The 17,946-nt window shown below is 43.1% G+C and overlaps 1 protein-coding gene across 1 annotated transcript in view; it reads left to right on the top strand.

Moving 5' to 3' along the window:
• Positions 1-12,544: 12,544 nt before the first annotated feature.
• TRAF3 (TNF receptor associated factor 3) overlaps positions 12,545-17,946 on the top strand; it is a 152,838-nt gene continuing 147,436 nt past the window's right edge. Inside the window, exon 1 of the mRNA XM_073638379.1 lies at positions 12,545-12,912. The gene's annotated coding sequence lies outside the window, so the exon portion shown is untranslated. The remainder of the gene's footprint in view (positions 12,913-17,946) is intronic.

Here is a 17,946-nt window from a genome sequence, read left to right as displayed (position 1 = left end):
ACTCTGACGTCAGCGCAGGTCCTTCATTCCATCGCGAAGTGCCGGGAAATAAGGAGCGCAGCGCGGGCTGCGGGAAGATAAGTGTACATTTATTTTTGATTATATTCTTTTTTTACAGCTTTTTTAATGGTACCTGGGTGTGGATGAGACTCTCCTCTCCTCCACACCCGGGTACCATCCGCACATTAGAACGCGCCAATTACGCATGTACAGATGCAGTCTTGCGGAATTGGCGCGTTCCAATGGAAGTCAATGGCAGCAAAAACGCAGCACTTCCGCAAAATAATTGGTAGTGCTGCTTTTTTTTCCGCAATGATAATCTGCAGCGGAAATTTCCGCAGTATGTGCACAGCACATGCGGATTATCATTGGGGAACATGGCAGACCTTCTACCATGCGTTTTTTAAGCGTTTCTGCAGCGTTTTTGCTGCTGCGGAAACGCTTAAAAAAACGCATCGTGGGCACACAGCCTTACTCTCACCTACTCCATAGTGATTGCCTGTGGGGTGCCGCTTGTTCAGCCTGCTAGCTCGGGGCGAAGGCCTGTGGAGTGCCGCTTGTTCGGCCTGCTAGCTCGGGGCGAAGGCCTGTGGGGTGCCGCTTGTTCGGCCTGCTAGCTCGGGGCGAAGGCCTGTGGGGTGCCGCTTCTTCGGCCTGCTAGCTCGGGGCGAAGGCCTGTGGGGTGCCGCTTCTTCGGCCTGCTAGCTCGGGGCGTGGTGCCCGCTCCTTCGGCCTGCTAGCTCGAGGCGGGATGCCCGCTCCTTCGGCCTGCTAACTCGGGGCGAAGGCCTGTGGGGTGCCGCTTGTTCGGCCTGCTAGCTCGGGGCGAAGGCCTGTGGGGTGCCGCTTGTTCGGCCTGCTAGCTCGGGGCGAAGGCCTGTGGGGTGCCGCTGCTTCGGCCTGCTAGCTCGGGGCGTGGTGCCCGCTCCTTCGGCCTGCTAGCTCGAGGCGGGGTGCCCGCTCCTATGGCCTGCTAGCTCGGGGCGAGGGCCTGCGGGGTGAAAACACTGAATCATATATTCTAAGACTATACATCATGGTGATCGTCTCCTCTGTCCCTTGTGCCCGAATAACTTGAGTGACAATCAAGGTCTAGATATTTGAGTGATGAATACGGTTGTCAGCAGTTGCTGCAGTTTCCGCTGCTTTATATATAAAGAATACAGGGTGTTGACAGAGCATAAGCACCCACTTGTCAGCCGCCCCATGGGTGTGCCTGCATCCATTATGTCCTTTTAGAGACCTGTTAGTCCTTGCAGCAACTCGCAGGGACATGCCTGCCGCTCCTGACAGCTCCTTCTCTCTGGGACCCCCCACCTTGTACTCCCCTCACTGGTAGTGATGATGAGGAGGCCATCAGGGAAGCGACATGACTGAGCCGTGCCTGTAGGAAACCATCCTGACACAATAGCACGGACTGTGGAGAAGACTCTCGTGCATCGGCAGCGAGCGGAGACCTTAATGGTGAGAATAGGAAATGCAAAGTAATAAACTTTTTTTTTTGGGAAACTCATTGGCCGAGCCAGTGTAAACTGTAATGATGAGGAGTAAAATGGGCACCCTGGGGGAGGATTTTATTGCATTTTTATCTTTATAATTATTGATTTGTCTTATTTTTAGTGTAATAGTTGCTTAAAAAAAAATAGTCAGACAGAATTTAAATTCTTTCTTTTTTTTTTTTTTTTTTTTTTTAACACCAGGAAGAATAGTCTCCATTGTTTCCCTGAATCGATGTAAGTTCCTATTTGCATTAATTGTAGTGAAATAAGGGACTGTGAAATTCTCGTCTGATACATTACCCCCATTTTATAGCAATGTGAATGTGCAACATTATATATTTTGGTGAAAAGTGGAAACTTGGTAACTTATTGTGTGTAATAATAAGCATTAGCACAACGTCACGTCAGTGAGTTTATAGTTAATTATTTAAGCAGTAATTCACTTATTGCAGCCAATATTGCAATCCTACTTTTCAGACCTTCTCCATGCATTTTGTGTATTATCTTGTGTATAAATCTAATTGCTCCTCGTGAAACGAATGATAAAAGTGCAAATATCTCATTCGATGGTTAGGTGTTGGCTGCTGCTGTACCTTACAATTAATGATCGCAGGCGCTGCAGCATGGAGTCGCCTTCACAATTTTTCCTCCACATGGTGGCATATTCTTAGCCACACACCTCCTATATTAAAGGGTTATTTGCAGATTGGTGGATGACAGACTCCTGGGACCCCCACCAGTCTCACAAATGCCCCTTTAGAATTGACCTCTGATCTCCATTGCTTTGTCTATTTTCTGTGGGACTGTTGAACTCTGTTCTCAGGAGTGACCCCCAGTTATTGTTTCAGCTGCCACTAGAGGGAGTGTACTACTTACTGTTCTGATATTTATCCCGTGTGCAGAAGGCGCCCTCTAGTGGTGGCGGTAGGCAGATGGGATTTTTTTAATTTATATTTTCCGTGCCAGGGAGATCAGTGGTGAGTGGAGCTCACAGACCACTATGGACTCAATCTAGGAATATTTGCATAGCCCCTAAGCTTTTATTTGTCCTCCCAACTTTGATCAATTGAGACTATCGATTAGACTTCCCAGACAACAGAGAGCTAATTTGTCGCACTTTACACCCCGTGCTTCTTCTGGGAGCTTCAGCGCCTCTGTGATGACACTTAAAGATTAATGAATATTTAAAGAGTCGCTTCACTTTTGATCATCATTTTGCAGTTTACAAGCGATGAATGTTGTGAACGGTTTTGTTTTTTTACCTCCTCCTCTGTGCGGGTTTAGATTCTCTAGTCACATCCAAAGCTGTAAAGGAAAATTTATTGTTTGCAGCTGTATGTGTGGCTGGAGTTCTAATCCTGAAGACTAGTGTTAAACGATGAACCAAAGCGGTGTCCCTGATTTGTGACTTTGGAGCCTTCACTAATGCAGAATGATGGGGGTTATACTACAGTCCCAGCAAATCGTGAGGCCGATCAATGCCTTCCCTTAGCTTCCACTATACATGTTGTATAATAGGGCGGCTACATCTATTAAATGGTGTTTATACGGAAGCAGATGATTACTACTTTCCTACCCGACGCTTCAGATCTACAGGATAAGAACGACATCCGATCATCGTAACTAAATAGTCAAATGTAAATTATGAAGCTCGGCCCAGAATCACGGTGACAGCAGATGTCCCTCGCTTAACAGAATACTTTATTTATTTTTGTTTTTTTGGGGGAGGGAAGGTTTTAATATTTTACTGTATTAAAAGGAACAAAAGTGAAAGCTAAATTTGTGTGATCTTACATTATTAAATATATTCTTTATATATGAATTAGTGTTTGGTTTTTGTTTTTCTCAAAAGGAGACACTAAATCTAAAACTCTTTTGCATTAAAGGAAAAAAATTGTCATTTTGTATCAATGCATCCTGTATTATACCCCAGAGCTGTGCTCACTAATGGGTGGAGTTAGTGATCCATTGCATTACTTATACTGTACTGATCCTGAGCTACATCCTGTATTATACCCCAGAGCTGCACTCACTATTCTGCTGGCGCAGTCACTGTGTACATACATTACTGATCCGGAGTTACATCTGTATTATACTCCAGAGCTGCACTCACTATTCTGCTGGTGCACTCACTGTGTACATACATTACATTACTGATCCTGAGTTACATCCTGTTTTATCCTCCAGAGCTGCACTCACTCTATTGCTGGTGCAGTCACTGTGTACATACATTACATTACTGATCCTGAGTTACATCCTGTATTATACTCCAGAGCTGCACTCACTATTCTGCTGGTGCAGTCACTGTGTACATACATTACATTACTGATCCTGAGTTACATCCTGTATTATACCCCAGAGCTGCACTCACTATTCTGCTGGTGCAGTCACTGTGTACATACATTACATTACTGATCCTGAGTTACATCCTGTATTATACCCCAGAGCTGCACTCACTATTCTGCTGGTGCAGTCACTGTGTACATACATTACATTACTGATCCTGAGTTACATCCTGTATTATACTCCAGAGCTGCACTCACTTTTCTGCTGGTGCAGTCACTGTGTACATACATTACATTACTGATCCTGAGTTACATCCTGTATTATACTCCAGAGCTGCACTCACTATTCAGCTGGTGCAGTCACTGTGTACATACATTACATTACTGATCCTGAGTTACATCCTGGATTATACTCCAGAGCTGCACTCACTCTATTGCTGGTGCAGTCACTGTGTACATACATTACATTACTGATCCGGAGTTACATCCTGTATTATACTCCAGAGCTGCACTCACTATTCTGCCGGTGCAGTCACTGTGTACATGCATTACATTACTGATCCTGTACTGATCCTGAGTTACATCCTGTATGATACCCCAGAGCTGCACTCACTATTCTGCTGGTGCAGTCACTGTGTACATACATTACATTACTGATCCTGAGTTACATCCTGTATTATACCCCAGAGCTGCACTCACTATTCTGCTGGTGCAGTCACTGTGTACATACATTACATTACTGATCCTGAGTTACATCCTGTGTTATACCCCAGAGCTGCACTCACTATTCTGCTGGTGCAGTCACTGTGTACATACATTACATTACTGATCCTGAGTTACATCTTGTATTATACTCCAGAGCTGCACTCACTATTCTGCTGGTGCAATCACTGTGTACATACATTACATTACTGATCCTGAGTTACATCTTGTATTATACTGCCGAGCTGCGCTCACAATTCTGCTGGTGCAGTCACTGTGTACATGCATTACATTACTGATCCTGTACTGATCCTGAGTTACATCTTGTATTATATGGCAGAGCTGCACTCACTATTCTGCTGGTGCAGTCACTGTGTACATATATTACATTACTGATCCGGAGTTATATCCTGTATTATACCCCAGAGCTGCACTCACTATTCTGCTGGTGCAGTCACTGTGTACATACATTACATTACTGATCCTGAGTTATATCCTGTATTATACCCCAGAGCTGCACTCACTATTCTGCTGGTGCAATCACTGTGTACATACATTACTGATCCTGAGTTACATCTTGTATTATACTGCCGAGCTGCGCTCACAATTCTGCTGGTGCAGTCACTGTGTACATACATTACATTACTGATCCTGAGTTACATCCTGTATTATACTCCAGAGCTGCACTCACTATTCTGCTGGTGCAGTCACTGTGTACATATATTACATTACTGATCCTGAGTTACATCTTGTATTATACTCCAGAGCTGCACTCACTATTCTGCTGGAGCAGTCACTGTGTACATACATTACATTACTGATCCTGAGTTATATCCTGTATTATACTCCAGAGCTGCACTCACTATTCTGCTGGTGCAGTCACTGTGTACATACATTACTGATCCTGAGTTATATCCTGTATTATACCCCAGAGCTGCACTCACTATTCTGCTGGTGCAGTCACTGTGTACATATATTACCTATATCATGGAAATACTGTTCGTGCTATGGAAGGTTTCTAATACTTGTTTCAGTCCTAGGCTGCTGCAAAAGTCAACACTTGCCATGGTTTCCGGTTCTCTACTTCACCAGTATTCTAGAATCCTGTTATTTGCTTAGCTGAAAACCCTCCTTACTTTATACTGCAGGTTTCTTCTTGGGAACTGGAAAATGATGCATAAAAGATACAATGTCCATATTATGTGATTTAATTATTTCACAAAAATCCTGAGGCTCCTTTTTATAAGGGACATTCTAGTGTAATCAGGCAGTGACCGGGGATCATATCGGCGCTTGCAGAAATAAACCGTGGCTGTATATCTCCAGGAAGGGGTCGGCCATGGACCCCAGATAACTGAGGAAATGACCAGTTAAAAGATTTAGAGCGATAGAAGCAGTAAAGTTTTTTTTTTTTTAATCAATTTTTGTAAACGATGACTGAGCTTCTTTAAATTAGTTTTTTTTTGGGGTTAAATGTTTTTTCTTTGGGAATGTTTTTTCCCCTCTCAATGTGGAATATGAGTCTAAAAAGTCACAGTGGCCAATGTGAAAATTTCCAATTTTTTTTTTTTTTTTTTAAATGTACGGAACACAAAAACTTTATTAGAACAATAGGCAATGTTCCCACGACACATTCCTTTACACCTGATGACAATGCAAAATTTTTTTTTTTTTTTGCTGCTTTTGGAGACTTTTTCTGGTGCCACCTAATGTTGAGGAGCCTTCACTGCTGCTATTGATGTTGCTCCATTAACTGTAGGTTGCCATGGGGATCCAATTAACCTCGTAGAAAGCGGTTGACATCCGAGAATGAAAATGGAAAATAAAGCTACTGACACAAGACAAGAAGAGGAACAGGTCTACAGGCCACCGCACGGCACTGAAAGGAGCATCTATATGTAATGTGGGGAGGTATATGGAGGCAGATGACAAGCGGGAAAGGAAGAGATTCTGCAATGAAAAAGCAAAAAAAAGACCTTTACATGCTCCGTTAAGTGCACAGGTTCATGCATCCGGTACTATATGGCGGTTATAAGTGGAGCCTTCACTCAGGAAGCCGCTAATTTAATGCAGCACCATTAGGTGATCATGCACTCCTTCTTTAAAACTGATAAATAACTAAGCTCTTTGCTTCCTGTCAATGAATAGAATCACTCTTGATTACATGCAAAAATTAAAACCACTCTTTTTATATTTATTTTTTGCCATTCCCTATCACAAGTGTTCTTGTAACTGGAAATGTATCCAGTCCTAAGAATGTAACTTCTGTCTGATACATTGTAACATTCTGTTAAGGTAGGAAAGGTACTTTTCTCTAGACTAGATCTACACTGCTCAACAAAAATAAAGGGGACGCTCAAATAACACCTCCTAGATCTGAAGGAATGAAATATTCTCATTGAATACTTTGTTCTGTACAAAGGTGAATGTGCTGACAACAAAATCACACAAAAATCATCAATGGAAATCACATTTATTAACCAATGGAGGCCTGGATTTGGAGTCACCCCCAAAATTAAAGTGGAAAAACACACTACAGGCTGATCCAACTTTGATGTAATGTCCTTAAAACAAGTCAAAATTAGGCTCAGTATTGTGTGTGGCCTCCACGTGCCTGTATGACCTCCCGACAACGCCTGGGCATGCTCCTGATGAGGCTCAGTATTGTGTGTGGCCTCCACGTGCCTGTATGACCTCCCTACAATGCCTGGGCATACTCCTGATGAGGCTCAGTATTGTGTGTGGCCTCCACGTGCCTGTATGACCTCCCTACAACACCTGGGCATGCTCCTGATGAGGCTCAGTATTGTGTGTGGCCTCCACGTGCCTGTATGACCTCCCTACAACACCTGGGCATGCTCCTGATGAGGCTGAGTATTGTGTGTGGCCTCCACGTGCCTGTATGACCTCCCTACAACACCTGGGCATGCTCCTGATGAGGCCGAGTATTTTGTGTGGCCTCCACGTGCCTGTATGACCTCCCTACAACGCCTGGGCATGCTCCTGATGAGGCTCAGTATTGTGTGTGGCCTCCACGTGCCTGTATGACCTCCCTACAACGCCTGATGAGGTTGCGGATGGTCTCCTGTGGGATCTCCTCCCAGACCTGGACTAAAGCATCCGCCAACTCCTGGACAGTCTGTGGTGCAACGTGACGTTGGTGGATGGAGCGAGACATGATGTCCCAGATGTGCTCAATCGGATTCAGGTCTGGGGAACGGGCGGCCAGTCCATAGCTTCAATGCCTTCATCTTGCAGGAACTGCTGACACACTCCAGCCACATGAGGTCTGGCATTGTCCTGCATTAGGAGGAACCCAGGGCCAACCGCACCAGCATATGGTCTCACAAGGGGTCTGAGGGTCTCATCTCGGTGCCTAATGGCAGTCAGGCTACCTCTGGCGAGCACATGGAGGGCTGTGCGGCCCTCCAAAGAATTGCCTCCCCACACCATTACTGACCCACTGCCAAACCGGTCATGCTGAAGGATGTTGCAGGCAGCGGATCGCTCTCCATGGCGTCTCCAGACTCTGTCACATCTGTCACATGTGCTCAGTGTGAACCTGCTTTCATCTGTGAAGAGCACAAGGCGCTAGTGGTGACTTTGCCAATCCTGGTGTTCTGTGACAAATGCCAAGCGTCCTGCATGGTGTTGGGCTGTGAGCACAACCCCCATATGTGGACGTCGGGCCCTCATACCACCCTCATGGAGTCGGTTTCTAACCGTTTGTGCAGACACATGCACATTTGTGGTCTGCTGGAGGTCATTTTGCAGGGCTCTGGCAGTGCTCCTCCTGTTCCTCCTTGCACAAAGGCGGAGGTAGCAGTCCTGCTGCTGGGTTGTTGCCCTCCTACGGTCCCCTCCACGTTTCCTGGTGTACTGGCCTGTCTCCTGGTAGCGCCTCCAGCCTCTGGACACTATGCTGACATACACAGCAAACCTTGCCACAGCTTGCATTGATGTGCCATCCTGGATGAGCTGCACTACCTGAGCAACTTCTGTGGGTTGTAGAGTCCGTCTCATGCTACCACGAGTGTGAAAGCACAACCAACATTCAAAAGTGACCAAAACATCAGCCAGAAAGCATTGGTACTGAGATGTTGTCTGTGGTCCCCACCTGCAGAACCACTCCTTTATTGAGGGTGTCTTGATAATTGCCAATAATTTCCATCTATTGTCTATTCCATTTGCACAACAGCATGTGAAATTGATTGTCAATCAGTGTTGCTCCCTAAGTGGACAGTTTGATTGCACAGAAGTTTGATTTACTTTGAGTTATATTCTGTTTTTAAGTGTTCCCTTTATTTTTTGAGCAGTGTAATTGTAACAAAACCTCAGCTGTGAGACCAGAATTAAATTTCAGCCTTTACTGACGTAAACAAGAGTATTCCTATTCACTGACTGGACGCGGTAACGGTGAGGAAGTGAAATGTGCAAAAAAAAGTTCTGCGATAAACTTTATACCAAACTGGAAAAGCCCCTAAATGCTCGGTTCTTTCCCGATCTTGGAGATATCTCGATATTTTTACTTCTTATATCCTGCCTGGGTTTCATTATCGAAAAGAGATTTGAATTAAAGGGGGTTGTCCATTTTGCAGACTTTTTTTTTTTTTTACTGAAGCATGTACAAAACGCAGTTGCATTTACGCTACATGTCATCAAGGCCTTAAAAAATTACTTTTAACTTTGATGTGGTCATAAATCAGCTGAGAGGAGCTCAGAAAACGATAGATAAAATAGTTACGATCTCTCCCAATTGGACCATCAGAATGAGTTCACTGATGGATTCTTGGTTAACTCACCCTGCAGACTGCAGTACAGAGGCCTACAGAAGGTCAATGGTGCAACATTTTTAATGAATCCCAATTATAAAAATTATTTTTAGGCAAAAATATATGCATTTAATTAAAAAATCCCCAAAGGTGGACAACCCCTTTAACCAATTATCGCTTTCAATTAATAATGAAGAGCGATATTTTCAATGTCTTCCCTGCGCAGATAACGAGACACATCAAAACCGGCAGCAATGACAAAATAGGTAACACCCCCCCAAGGAAAGTATTACTCCCAAGGCAAGCTGGGAGTTGTAGTTTGTCACATTTTTTGGCTGGAGCTGCAGTACCGTGCTCAGCTGGATGTACTGATGAGATACTGAGCCTGTACAGGCGGTGATGAACTTTTGTTGTAAAAATGGAGTCTAAAAGGGTTTTGCCATGGTTAAAAGTTATCCACCATCCATAGGATAGATCAATGAGGACCACCGGGACCCTTTACAATCACAATCAACTTTCTCTTGCAGTCCCATAGACAATGAATGGAGCGGAGTTGCGCATACTCGACCTCTGCTCAATTCAGAAGGACCTATATAAAGCCCAATTGTCAGATCATTGGGGCAGAAATCCCCTGTGGATGGGGTGGGGGGGATAACTTCTAATTGTGCAAAAAAAACCTTTAAGCCCCCAATACATGAAACCCTAATGGGTTTGACCGGAAAGCAAAATGTATTCAATAATCACAACTATTGATAATGAACATATACACAATGTTTTCTGTGTCCATAGTGTTATATGCAACAAACATGATGACACAGATTACTGTACTAATTTTTTGTGTTTTGTGCCTTTTTTTTGTTGTTTAGAGCAAATTCATCTTTCCATTTGCGCCTTTAATTAATTCTATATTATATGTATTTCTCCTATATATATATATATATTTTAAATTTTTTTTTAATGTTGCCGCTCTGGGCGGTGTTTAGGGTTTTGAGATGTTTTTTTTGGCTGATTCATCATCTACGACTTTTCAAAAAGTTGCAAATGTTTTCCCGTTCCTCTCTGGAGTGATTTACATCAGAATTTTTTTTTTTTAACAATTTTTGTGACCATTAGAATTTTTTTTTTTCTTCTCAAAAATGAATAACGACAGAAAAAAAAAAAAGACTATCTTTTGACTTTGCTCAAAATTCATGTACTTTAATGAATTTGCCACAAAAGAAAGATAAAGAAAAGTGACTTAAAATAAAAACCGCAAATGATCAATCCGGTCCCCTGTGTTTTAGGAATACAGCTCCTGTGCAGATGGATATGTTCCTGACGTTACAGACTATATATTCTTTTGAGCATGTTCTTTTACACTGGCTTTTATGTTTTGTGATAATTCGTAGCATTTCTGCGCCAAATTTTACAAAATGGTGCATGCCGGAGGATGAATTTTGCATGCCGGTTTGTTTTTTTTTTTTGCACTTTTTTTTATAGCGCAAAAAGTTGCATCATCTTATTAATTTTGCGAGGTTGAAGACGGACGTGCGACAATATAAATCACACAGATTTTGTGCTCCACTAGGACACAAGTGCGCAACATCTGAGCAACTTTTTGCGAACTTGTAAATGATAAATTAGGCAAAAACATCTGTATAATCGAAACCAAGTAAAGCTAACAAAAAAAGCACAAATTTAATAACGAATAAGTACGCCGACGGGAAGCTCATTATTAAAACTATTTTCGCTCAGAAAAAAAAAAAAAAGGTGAAAAGATAATAATGAATCTGAGGCCGCTGTGTAGGAACGTGTTACTGATTCCATCTGCTCCTCGTCTACTATGAAGAAATGACGCAGACGACACCGGAGCTGTGTACACAAAACACAATCAGCGCTATTTGTAGAGTTATTCTTTATTTTATATTTTTATTTTTATATATTTTATTTTAATATTTATTTTATATTTAAGAAATAAAATAGCTGCAGAACTATACATACCCTTCCTATTTTTCAGATTTTTTTTTTTTTACCCTGTTCCTGATTTATAAGGTGTAATATTCACATTTGGCAATATTAGGGCAGCACGGTGGCTCAGTGGTTAGCACTGTTCGTTTGCAGCCCTGGGGTCAAATCCCACCAAGGACAACATCTAGAAGGAGTTTGCATGAGTTTCCTGCCACCTCCAAAGACTGATAGGGAATGTAGATTGTGAGCCCCAGATAATGTCTGGAAAGCCCTTTGGAAAATAATGGAGCATAATAATTTGGTGCCATTTTTTGTTGCAAATCTGTAGTTGTCTTAGGCTGTGTTCACACATCATGTTTTTTTCAGCGGGTTTTTTTATGCAAATTTTCAGCTGCTTTTTACAGTACCAGCAAAGTCTATAAGATTCCCGAAATCTCATGCACACACCTTGGTTTTGTTTCATCAGTATTTTGTGCTTTGCATGTTTTTTTGCAAAATAGAGCATGTCACTTCTTTCAGCGTTTTTTCACCCCTTGGAAGTAAGGGGTGGTGGGAAAAAAAACTATGAAAAAATGCACCAAAAACTTAGGTGTCAAGTTTTCAACGTTTTTTTTTTTTGTGTGTTTTTTTTCCAGCGTTTTTTGTGGCAAAACCAGAATGAGATTTTTTTTTCTCATTGAACTTTACGTACATGCATAAAGAGACAAAAGGACAGTGGAAAAAAAACACTGAAAAAAAAAAAAAGCATCAAAAAACGCACCCCCCCAAAAAAAGCAAGAAAACAGCAACAAAAATCCTGAACAACCTCCTGGCAAGAGATCAGGTTTTGCTGCAGAAAATAAATCTATGATGTGTGAACATAGCCTTATAGGCAGACTTTTTTTTTTTTTTTTTTTTTTTTTTTTTAAACCTATACTAATGATGTGTGGTGCAGAATCCGCAGCAAATCTGCAACATCTGAACACTGCCAAGTCGAAAGGGTTTAAAAAAAAAAAATAAAAATAAATAAATTACACGCCCCTTGTTCATTTACTTGGACCACCATTTAAATATTAGTGATTGCTGAGCCGATGGGGATCATTTCATTATTAGATGGGGGCGATATATGAAGCTGATCGGTGCCCCATCTGGTGGCTGGATACATTGTACATGCTGATGATACAATGTTACATTTAAATTTAATCTTTTTTTCCCTGTCATCCATTGACTGCTGTGCAAAAACTGCCCAACCTGATCTTTTTTTTTTTTTTGCTTCTTCTCCTCCTTGGGCTCAACCATTACTGTTTGCAAAGGGGGTGAGCTCTGCCTATACGCTCCTTTTCATTCTTTCAGGCAATCCTTTAAACAGGCAATACCCCTGTGCACTGGTGGCACCCAGCCGGAGTACAGCAGCCTATGGGTGCTATGCTGTCTGCTATAGAATCTGCAGCATCTGTTCCTCCCCTGACCCCTCACCACTGCAATGGCCTCATTCCTACCAGCAGCCTACAGATGACATGCGGCCATCTCCTGTGCAACTAGTATCTGCAGCTGCTCACCTATCCCATGCCTACCTGCTCGCTCACCTATATGCCAGCACATCAGCTTTGCCTATAATCCACTTTTTCATTTGCATTAATTAATATATATATATTTATTTTATTTTACAATGGAATCTAGAGATCTGGTGCTAAGAGCCAACGCAGAATTCAATAAAGTGAGGAAAAGGTAAGTGCAGTGTGCTAATGTGCAATGTGATGGGTGACCTTAGTGCTCTGGAGGGGGAAAGGGGCAATTAAGGGAAATGAATAAATGAATGGCTTTGCGTGTCCTTTTTACATGTTTTTTTTTTTTCCATGGGTTTTGGCTGCAAAAAAAATCCCACGTTGGCATGCTGGATGCAGAGACAAGGGAGTACTGCAAAGGAGGTTACACTCTATGCCAGCGATGGGGCAGGTGCAACAGTGATCGATTGCATCCATATATGATTAGATAGAATGAAACCATGAAAAGAGACGCATAGGATTTAATATGTGCACCCCCCACATCCCCCTTCTCCAACCTGGGTAACGATACCGCAGTGTTAGGATATCTGAGAAGGGATACGAGTGATGGGCACTGGATCAATGCAGGAAAACGGATTCCAGATAGCGGAGGAGGTGCGAGAATATACGGCTCCGTCAGGATAGTGACTGCATGAATAAATAAATATATGACTGAGCGATTCAGATCTGCCATGATCATGGTGCAAATATTCACGACTCTTCTGGTATGGCACGGTGGGGACGCGCTGCTATCCGGATGGACATACGGATGCTGTGTCATCCAAGGATGTTACATTGTATCACAAATGTATCCGCTCTGACTAATAGAAGAATTATCTAATACACCCAAATTTAAGTGAATTATAACCAGATTTTTATTTATTTTTTTTAAATTTAATTTATTATTACTTTTAAATTGGATTATATTCCAGGATCGGATTATTTTTAAAATGATTTTTCTTTCTGCAGTCGTTTTTTTATTTTCTGTTCTAGAAAATGGCTTGCTGATGGTAGAGTATGATGACGGCCACTTAGCTGATGATTTAGTATTTTTTTTTTTTTTTTCCCCCAATTTAAAATAAATAAATAAAACCTGGATGTAATGTCCAGGAGTGGTCGTGTCGGAGCCGGTACATGATATAAATGTGTGATGATATGAAGTAATGAGACTGTTGTAGAATGTAATTGAGGGTGCAGTACTTCAGATGGAAGCTAGGGGTCTCCACTTTCTTAGATGAACGCCATCCTGCACTTCTGGATTGGATTGTGGAAAAAATGTAATTTCTTATTATTTTATGTAGCGGCAACATAGTCTGTAGTGCTGTGCGGAGAATGTAACTGCTCTAGTGGGGGGGCTCTGATCTCAGGCGTTATACTCTGAAGTGGGGGCGAACATACAGCAGATATTATCCCTGGTCAGATTCAAGCCCAGAGCCCCAGTGCTGACAGATACAAATTCATAGAGCCGCTGTACGGCAAAGTGATCCTTATGTGCATAAATCAGTTTTTAAAGGGATTGCCCACTATTATATAGGATATAATGCCAAATCGGTGGGGGTGCGACACCCGGGACCCCCACCGATAAACTGGTCCCGGTATCAGCCAGATGTTATCAGTTGCAGATCTGCACAGCGCCATAATCTGTATTGTGGCCACATCTGGTACGGCACATCTCCCCTATTTGAATAATTGGGATTGGATCTGCAGTACCCCACTGTGGCCACAATACAGATAACGGCGCTGTGCTCCTTCCGCTCCACAACTGATAACAAGGTGAAACCAGAAACCACTGATTGGTGGGAATGGGGGGTGCGCTGTACCTGGTGTCGCTACCCCTTTCTATCCTAAGGAGAGGTCATCGATATAAAAGTAGTAGACAATCCCTTTAACCCTCCAGCAGCCAATAGTTTGCCTTTCCCTGCCTGACTGATCTCTATAAATTATCAGCAACCTCCTCGGTCACCCAAAAAAATCACCTAGAGCCTCTCAGTGAATGCCAGATAGTGTGGAGGGGGAGGCAGCTGCAGCTTGACTCATCCTGAGATTTATGCTGTGAGAGGGGAGAAGGAGGAGACACGAGATCAGAGCTCACAGCAATCGGCATAATTGACTTCAAGGGGAAAGATGCTTGTGGATGACTGTGAAATTAGACCTGATATTGCTGACTATGGTAGCAGAACTAGAAACTGAAGCCTGCACATAAGAATCGCCATAGACACCTATAGTGATTTAAAGGGGTTGTTCTGGTCTTAGATATACATAAATTGGTGGGGTTTGGGCACCTGGCAAGAAGAAAGAGAGAACCCCACAGCACCGCACCCTGTGTGGTGGCCATTATCAGGTACTGCAGCTCAGAGCCTATTGAAGTGAATGTGACCTAAGCTGCAGTACCTAAAAATTACTACTAGAAGGTGTATGGAGCTGTGCTGTTCTGGCTCCATTTACTGTTTACCTCTGGCTGTCACTGATTGGTCAGTCAGACCCGACCCAACCCAATCTGATATTAACGACCTTCATCCATATCATAGTAGTGGACAACCCCTTTAAGTGCAGCATTCTCACACTGTTCTGTAGGGAGAGATAATTGGAAGCCTGTTAAAATCTAATGGGGTCCCGTAGACCTCCATATGTGCCCCCTTATAGCTCCCTACAGCTCCGAGCTGTCATGTGCCCAGTACATACACAATGGGGTAGTGTATTTGTGACGCCATCTGGTGGACGTGGTGTTTACTGACCCGGACTAGAAACTATGCTGTATACTAAGAGGATATCCTATATATATATATATATATATATATATATATATATATATATATATATATATATATATATATATATATATATATATATATATATATATATATATATATAATATTATGAGCGTTGGTGCAGCAATCACTGAAATTCGCCCGGCTCGTCATAATAAATATATATATATTGCTGCGCCAACGCTCACAGTGGTATAAAAGGAAAAATGACTGATGCTCGGCACTGGCAGGAAGGATTTACTCATCATAGTGGTCCATAACAATTGATGGAAGAATTGTGGGGGAGGTATGAAGTGCAGGCTGTTACAATGTATCAGCGGAGACAGATATACACTCGCTTTTTTTCTTACACTGATACATTGTAACAAAGCTTTAGCTGTAGTTTTAGGTCAGGACAGATTTCCACCAGAACTGTACGGATGTGTCCTCCACGGCCTTAAAGGGATCGTCCACTACATTGATATTGATAAATCAGATCGGTGGGGGTCCGACACCCCACATTCTTCCTTTTTCATGCATTTTTTTTTTTTAACCGCAATGTGTGAATGAACTCTGACTTTGAGACATGTTGGGTAAAGAACGTCTGAATGGAAGAATGTCTCTGGGGGCAGCACGCCGAGGTCTTGAAAGTGATCGGTATCTGGAAAACAAAGTCAATTTTAAACAACTGATGAAATGTTATATTGGGGCGACTTTGGCTGTGACACGCAGATCGCTGTATGCCGCTGGTACGTACGTCGCAGTGTACTGCAGAAAAATGGGGGTGCATTGCGACCCCCTGTGTGCTGTGACAAGCTTCCTGCCACTTCTTTGTTATTGCAGGTTACAATGCGACCGCATTCACTTGCATTTCTCTGCGATGCAGAAGCGGCACACGGCGATCTTTAGCCGTCACCACAACAGTCGTAGTGTAGCCCCCCGCATAAATCAGACATGTCAAGACCTTTACACTGACATGGAGCTTGATGGATTGCACGATATTACAAGAAAATGGTATTTCCCTATATGTAAAGTTCTCCGAATGATCCAGGAAGGATGATGATGATGATGATGATGATGATGCCGGTGGTCCTCTTCCTGCTCTACCAGTTGTTCACCAGTCGTCCTTGCTGAAGTCATCGTTCCTACCTCTGACATATGGCAGCAGCTATCTGCACCCTTGTAGCAGGGATTTGGGGGGCTGTTTGCACGGTCGCAGTGAATCGCCCGCACCATTGCCCATCTGTGCAAACACTGCACCCAAGAGACGAGCCTTGCGGGTATCTATGACTCGGCAGCTCATGAGTCCGACCTAATTTACCTTTTACATTTTTTTATGTAAATGAAGCGTAAAAGTTCTGCAACTTTCTGATATATATTTACAAATCCTGCTCGTGTTGTGCTGCGTTCCAATTGGAACCTTCTTATTCAGCTCCAAAACTTATTCAGATCCAATGTTTCTCACAGCTGAGGGTTTGTTACAGTCATGCAATTGTGACTGAATATATTAAAAATAAAATAAAATTTTAAGGCCTTGCCAAGGGGCTTACAACACCCCACAAGTTGCATCTCCAGAAACGCAGAATCCTGACAATCAGGATCATAGTGCGCTGCAATCATATCCATGGGGGGATGGGAAGTGACAACCGCTCTGTGATTGCGTCTTGGCGCAGTTGTCCCTCTCTTCCTACCCCTTGCGGTGCGAGATGGGAGGAATATGTCTATGAATGTCATTGGATACTCGTGTAATAATGCTGTGCCAGGCGGACGGCAGCCAGTGTAGGCAGCAGCCTATGGACATTCATGCCGCTGTCACAGCTCCCTTGGGAAAGCTTCTCTCTTCTCTCCCTCCCTGCTATAAACATAATTCTCATTACAGATAACCTTCGTACAAGAAAACAAGTCTGTACAATGACCTTTGTATGGTAACAACAAGCGAGACCTGAAAGAATCTTCCTTATATAATATAGGGGATTTCCTGCCTATAGGTCACCATACATGGTCACCTTCACCCGCTGTTATTGGGATGTATCAGGAGGAAGTGTTATTGATTTTTAGATCCCCCTAAGGCAGGGCCTTTCCAGCTGTTGGAAAACTACAACTCTCAGCATTCACTGAAAGCCACAGGCCAATGCCCAGTAGCCATCCCTGGTGCCGCCATTCTGGAGTCTTGTTTGCCTGCATGCATACCCTCCCGTCCAGCAGTGGGTGGGGGTCAGGGGGGAAATGGGCACGTTTCTGACTCCTCCAGTGTGCAGACCCCCATATACTTTGCTGTTCTGCTCATGCCCAGTGAGAACAAGGCAATAGCACATGTGCAGGATTTGGAGGTCCTGGGTGGTGAACCAAAACTTGCAGGGGCAGGGTTGGATACTCTAGCTCGTTGCAGCATACAGCACGCTTGGTGGAAGTGTATTGGAAATATGCCCCAATAGACTAGTCTCTCCCCTCCAGTTTTGACTGGCATGCCC

The sequence above is a fragment of the Phyllobates terribilis genome, unplaced genomic scaffold, assembly GCF_046119375.1.
Source record: "Phyllobates terribilis strain yellow unplaced genomic scaffold, ASM4611937v1 Scaffold_7__3_contigs__length_470593459, whole genome shotgun sequence".
NCBI lineage: Eukaryota > Metazoa > Chordata > Amphibia > Anura > Dendrobatidae > Phyllobates > Phyllobates terribilis.
Note: the sequence above shows the minus strand (reverse complement) of the source record. Positions and strands in the feature narration are given on the sequence as shown.